The sequence below is a fragment of the Haemaphysalis longicornis genome, unplaced genomic scaffold (genome assembly GCF_048455015.1).
Source record: "Haemaphysalis longicornis isolate Haplotype H1 unplaced genomic scaffold, Haemaphysalis longicornis Haplotype H1 scaffold_39, whole genome shotgun sequence".
Taxonomy (NCBI): Eukaryota; Metazoa; Arthropoda; class Arachnida; order Ixodida; family Ixodidae; genus Haemaphysalis; species Haemaphysalis longicornis.
The window spans coordinates 2,018,912-2,025,412 of record NW_027526359.1 but is presented as its reverse complement, the minus strand read 5'-3'; positions in this window follow the sequence as shown (position 1 = coordinate 2,025,412).

The following is a 6,501-nucleotide window of genomic DNA, read 5'->3' as shown; positions in this document are numbered from 1 at the left end:
GAGCCAAGGTCACATGGAATTAGGAGGTAATGAAGCGGCACATTCCAGGGCCCGCGAACATTTACTGCGGGCCGTTGCCGCCTGACGTAGTGACTCACTCTCCTTCCGCCCGCCCCCAACCCTTTACACGCCGCTCCTCACATACACCGACATCCTCGCCCACTATAGGCTACAACGACGCAAATACCCACCTCCTGACCACACTCTCTCCAGGACGAACGCAGTTACACTACGAAAGATACAGATATACAGCTTCCTCCACAGTACACTATACCATGGAATTTTCCCTCCCCAATACCCAGCCACATGTAAGTTTTGTCCAATAATGGGAACTCTACCACATTACCGTAGAATGATCTAACACCCCTACCCAACCACGACACTCCAACATTACCTCACAGCACTGGGTGGAGTTGCTGGCCACCTCAGACCTCTCTAACCAGCGCGTGCTGGTAGCGAGGGCAGCGCGAGCGGGTCACCTTCAAGGCATCCTGAACCGAGCACTCCTCTCTCCGGGTGGGCGCAATAACATCGCGCTTGCTGTAGTGAATAAAGTTTACTCACTAAAACCACTCTATCTCTACCAGCCAGCGGTTCTTTCGTGGTGTGCGGGAAAACAAACTCCCAATGCCGTGGAGACACGGGTGAGGGAGAGAGACGAGATGGAGGGTTTCACTCACGAGGATGGCACATACTTTCAGAGGGTGCGCGAATTTACACACCATTCCCCGCTCGGAAGTGCCTGCTGCTCTGCCGCGGTGTCGGAGGAACGGCTACTCTCGTACGGACTTGTCGTCTGCTATACTTACGGTTGTTTTGGGCCTGTTTTAACGCAGCTGCGCGTCCATTGTGCGCTGCCATCGCACGGCTTGACTAACTTGTTTGACAGTATCTTCTGGGTAACCCGCACCCGACAAAATTAGGTTTTCGTACAGCCAACACGTAATGATTGGTTTGCAGGGCGGGAAAACAAAATGTAGAACCATATAAAGACATCTGACCGCTAGAGAAACGCTACCTTTTGGCCCTGCGTGCAACGAAGGGGACTCCGTTTTTCAATTGGTGAATTGTGTTTTAAGTGGTATTACAAAAGGCTAAAATAGCAACAGGTTCTGGTAAATAGCAATCATAAATGTCCCCTCGCCATTCTCAAACTTACTCAGCTCACTAGTTAAAATCGGTATAAATGGGAATCTCTAAGCTCACATGCAGAATTGTTTCGGTGTCTGCGCTTGTGTCGCGTGGTAGTGCAGCCTGAAGCTGGCACATCAGGATGGCTAGGTTCCGTTGTGTCACCCAACGAAAGACGCTCCTCTCTGTTTTGTTTTTCCTGAATAGCGGCCGGGCTACAGCGGTTGCGTCCTCCGCTCTAGCCCGGCCGTGGCTGACGGTGCTGCTTTCGGTACGCCGGCAACGCGAAGTCCAGGTGGCATCTGGCAGAACGTCTGGTTTCACTCTTTCTAGAGGCACGCGTGTGAATTCAAGTAACGTCGCATGGGCAATTGTTGTGGCTGTCGTTTAAAGCTTTGCCTTCAAACCACCTTCTCAGCATGGATTGGAGCCATTTTTTGTGATGTTGTTGCGCCTTAGTAGACGGAGATGTAGACATCAGGATGGTAATGTACCTATTTATTAGGCGTAGCGCTACACCAAAAAGTACGGGCAGCAAAGAGCCTTAGCGAAGATGGCTGAATCAGTCTGGCACGCCAGCGGTGGACCCACACATTTACGTCGTCATCTTCGATCACCTGGCTTGCCAGGCAGCACGACACGTATCACTCACTGGGGATCAGCACTGCATGGCGATCACACACCCCGCAAGCAGGGGCGATCACTCACACCGCAAGGAGGGGGCGGCGGCTTGACAAATATTTACGTGACATTTGCCTCCACCCCAAACCCCGTCGAGAGGTCATCGTCCCGATGAGTGGAAAGCTCTCGGGAAAACAAAATGAATGTGCTTGCGGCATTCTCCCACAACTTGTGAGGTAGGGCTTGATACGCACGATATGAACGACGTAGGGGAGGTGGTTACGCCAGCGTTGAAAAAGGATGCCGTCGTCCACACGTCGCTAAGTTGCCACGAAACTCTATAAGGACCAAAGTAGCGTTTGAGGAGCCTTTCAGAGAGTCCTCGACGTTGAAAAGGAGCCCATACCCAGACTCGCTCGCCGGGTTTGAAAACCACAGTCCTGTGGCGGAGATTGTTACGGTGCCTGCCATTGCGCGGTTGCTGCCTTGTTCGTAAGCGCGCCAGTTGACGCGCCTCATCCGCTGGTTCCGTATATTCATTCAGCTGCATGTTGTCGTTGCTGGTGCCGTTAGGCAGCATTGCGTCCAACATAGTGGCCCCGGTTCGGCCATAAAGAAGGAAGATCAGCGTCATCCGGGTCATGTTGTGTTGAGCCGTATTGTAAGCGAGTGTGACGTTTGGCAATACTGCGCCCCAGGTCTTGTGCTCGACTTCGGTGCACATACTCAGAATACCCGCTATTGTCTTGTTGAGACGTTCGGGCAACCCGTTTTTCTGGGGGTGGTAAGCTGTTGGGCTCCGACTTGAAGTACCGCTGAGTTGCATCACTGCGTCCACAAGCCTAGCAGTAAACTCCTTGCCTCTGTCTGTAATAACTATGGCCGGGGCTCCGTGCCAGAAAACAATGTTGGTAATAAAAAGTTCGCAACCTCGAATGCAGTTCCTTTTTGGAGAGCTTTTGTTTGTGCATACCGACTGAGGTAGTCGGGGTGACTACAATGCACTTGCTTCCCACGGACGATGTCGGAAATGGTCCCAATAGATCGTTTCCGACCTCTTAAATTGGCTTTTCAGGAATTGTGACAGCGTGCCGAGACCCGCTGGTTGGTGCGGTGGCGCTTTCCGTCGTTGGCCTTCACGACACGTGCGCACATAATGCCGCACGGCTGAAGAAATGTTTCGCTAGTACTATGACTGCTGGATCCTAGTCAGGGTACGGGTGAATGCGAGGTGACCCGCCATCGGCTCATCGTGGAAAGAATGCAGAACCTTGTTACCAAATACTGTGGGAACAACAATCAGGTAGCTTCGGCCACGCTGATAAAAATTTGATTTATAGAGGATACCATGGCGGAGACTGAAGGATGACAGCGCCCTTAAAAATACCCGCGGCACAGTGGGCGAACGTCCCTCGAAGGAATCAATCAGCGTCCGTAGCTCGGAGACTCCCCGTTGCTGTTCCCACACGGAGAATGTGTCCAGCACGCCAAGAAAAGCGTCCTGATCGGTGGAATCATCCGCCGACGCAGGAAAGCTGGTGCTCGCGAGAAACAATCGGTGTCGGCATGCTCTTGGCCGGACTTGTAAACTACTTTGACATCCAATTCTTAAAGCCGAAGCCTCCACCGATCGAATCGTCCAGACAGGTTTTTTGGCTCATTAACCAGCAGAGTATGATGGTCATTGACCACTACAAGTGGACGGCCATACAGGTATGGTCGAAATTGAAGTACTGCCGAAACGACGGCGAGGCACTCACTTTCGGTGGCCGAGTAGTTGGCTTCCGAAGGAGACAACGTTCGGCTGGCGTACGCTACAACGCGTTCGGCGCCGTCTTGCCATTGCAGAACAACAGCTCGAAGTCCAACGTTACTGGCGTCGGTAAGAAGCATGGTGGTGCTGTTTTGTCGAAATGGGAGAAAATCGGAGGTGTTTGCAACCGCTGGTACAACTCGTCGAACGCCCTCGGTTTTCTCGTCATCCCAAAGGAACGCGACATCATCCCGGGTAAGGGCGGTCTGCGGAGCTGCAATGCGGGCGAATATCTGTATACATCATCGGTAATAGAAGCAATTCCGAAAACAGCGCTTCACGACTTTCTGGTTGTTTGGTACGTGGAACTGGCATACCGCTGCAGTCTTAGCAGGATCAAGTCAAACTCCTGCACCGCTAACCACATGGCCGAGGAACAGGAGTTCCTCGTACCCAAAATGACACTTCTCTGGCTTTAGTGTAAGTCTAGCGGATCGTATTGCCTCGAGGACGAATGTGAGGCTTTCGAGGTATTCTTCAAACGTCGTGCAAAACACGATCACGTCGTCCAGATACACCAAGCAAGTTTCTAACTTTAGGCACGACAGCACGGTGTCCATCAATCTTTGAAAAGTGACTTGAGGTGAACATAACCAGAACAGCCACACTTTAAGTTCGTACAGTCCATCAAGCGTCGGAAAAGCGGTTTTCTCGCGCTCCCGTTCTTCAACCTCGATCTGCCAATACCAGATTTTTATGTTCACAAACAAAAAATAGCGGCCGTGTCGTAGTCTTTCGTGGGAGCCGTCAATGTGAGGCGACGGGTAAACATCTTCTTTGTAACCTCGTTAAGGTTGCGGTCGTCCATACAAAACCGTGTTTCCCCATCTTTCTTTTTTACTAAAAGGACGGTAGATGCCCTGGGACTATTCGACGGCGCGATGATGTCGTCTTCCAGCATTTCTTTCACTTACCACCGTATTGCATCGCTCTCCTTGGGGGCCACACGGTATGGGTTCTGACAGATGAGCCTGGTCGTTTCTTCTGTAAATATTTAGTGCTTTGTCAGATGCGTCTGACGTACACCTGCCCTGGGCGGAACGGTCCACATATTGTTCCAGTAGCTCGAGGAGCCCTCGGCGTTTTTCGGACGACAGGTGGGTGCTGACGTCTATTGCGAGTTTACCGCTCGTTCTTGTGGTGGCACCAGTTTGGAGAACAAAACAGCCCTCTGCGTCGTTGACACCGTCGAAGGAGGCTAGAGTAGTCCTTTTCAGGATGTGCTCTCATTCATTTGTAATATTTGTGAGCAGGATATTGCTGCAGCCACAAGACAGGTGCACCAAGCCTCTTGCGATGGCGAAGCCGAGGTCGAGGAATAGCGATGTATGCAGCTTGACAACGCCATCGGCGGTGTAAGGATCGTCGCACGCTACTGCGATTAACCGGTAGGACCATGGCGGCACTCTTACGTCGTAAGCGGCGATACGCAGCGGCAGACGTCGGTGCTCGGTAGGCTGTACTGAAGGCAGGTTCGTCGATAGGCTCACCCTGCCCTCACCGATGTGGATTACTGGTCGTATTCAGGCAAGAAATCAATGCAGAATACTATGTCTTTGCTGCACCGGCGTAGAATGAAGATAGTGTCAACAAATTCAGTGCCTCCTAGACAAAACCTAGCCGTGCATTTCCTGACAGGTGTCAAGAGATGGCCTCCAGCGTGCTGAAACTAAGGCCCATCCCACGGTGTCTTTACGTTGTGCAAGCGCTCGGCAAATTACTGGCACACCATGGAATATTCTGGTCCGGTGTCCAGCAAAGCTGTCTCATTATGCCCGTATGTAGTAACCCTGAGCACAGCACTACCGCTTGCAACGGCGTTAAGGGTCGTCGTCGTTGTGTGCTTACACTGCGGCAATACTCTATGGGCGCATTGTTCTCATCCAGTGGTCGCGGCACATCCGTTGGTTAACGTCGGCGGTGGTTCAAGGTCTCCCAAGCTTCTGCAATCAGCAATCTTGCATCCCGAGGTCGCTTCGTCTAGTTTCTCTGCCGAAAGCTGGAAAACCGGACGTCGGGGCCGTCTCGAGGTGCACGACGGGTGGGCGGGAGGTGTCCGGCTTGGCGACGTAGTGTTGCGTGCTTAGACGTAGTCGGTGATCTTGGTCTGCCGCTAGCCAAAGCGGGCAGGAGGAGCAGCCGTAGAGAAGCCACACAGTCCGATCTCGCCGTAGGGGTACCGTCTGTAGACGTGGTCTTGCTCACCGCAGTGATAACACAGGGGCTGACAGTCAGCTTTGCGCCACAAATCCGTTTTGCGAACCAGGGTAAGTGGGAATTTAGGCTGCGAAGTGGCCCACCACTGCACAGGCGGGAGTGGCTGACGGGATGGGACAGTCGGTAGGTTTGGTGGCTGCTGACGCATTGCTGCTGTGCAGCTTGCGCCGCTCGCTTGCACCGGCGGGCCGGTATGCGAGAAAGCTTCACGCAGCTCTCCGCGAACGATCCTGGCCAGGGAGGGTGTCGGCTGTGGAGTGGCACTTCCAAGCTTGCCTAGCTCTTCGCGCGAGACCAACTTTATCAGTTACTGCAAAGAGCTGTCGTCGCTCGTCAGGCTGGCAGTGGTTCCGGGAGCGTTGGTGGACCTCCGACAATAGTGACGACTTTGCTCCTACAGAGCCCGCTCGATAGCCGTGGCCTCCTTCACGAACTCTTGCACAGTGCGTGGTGGGTTTCGTGCGAAGCAGGCAAGAAGTTGCTCCTCGACGCCGTGCATGAGGCTGGCCACTGGCTTAACATCTTGTCTATGTATTTCGTTTTCACCTTCTAAAGTACGCGTCGGGGTAGCTCTTTGGGCACCTTGCCGCCGACATGATACACTCGCAAGGCCACGCAGGCTTGGCTACGGCCCATTGTTCCATGTCCCAAACAAGTGTCCTTCAATCAGACGCGAACGGCCAGAACACCTCGGTTTCCAAGGAAATTTACGTATTTGG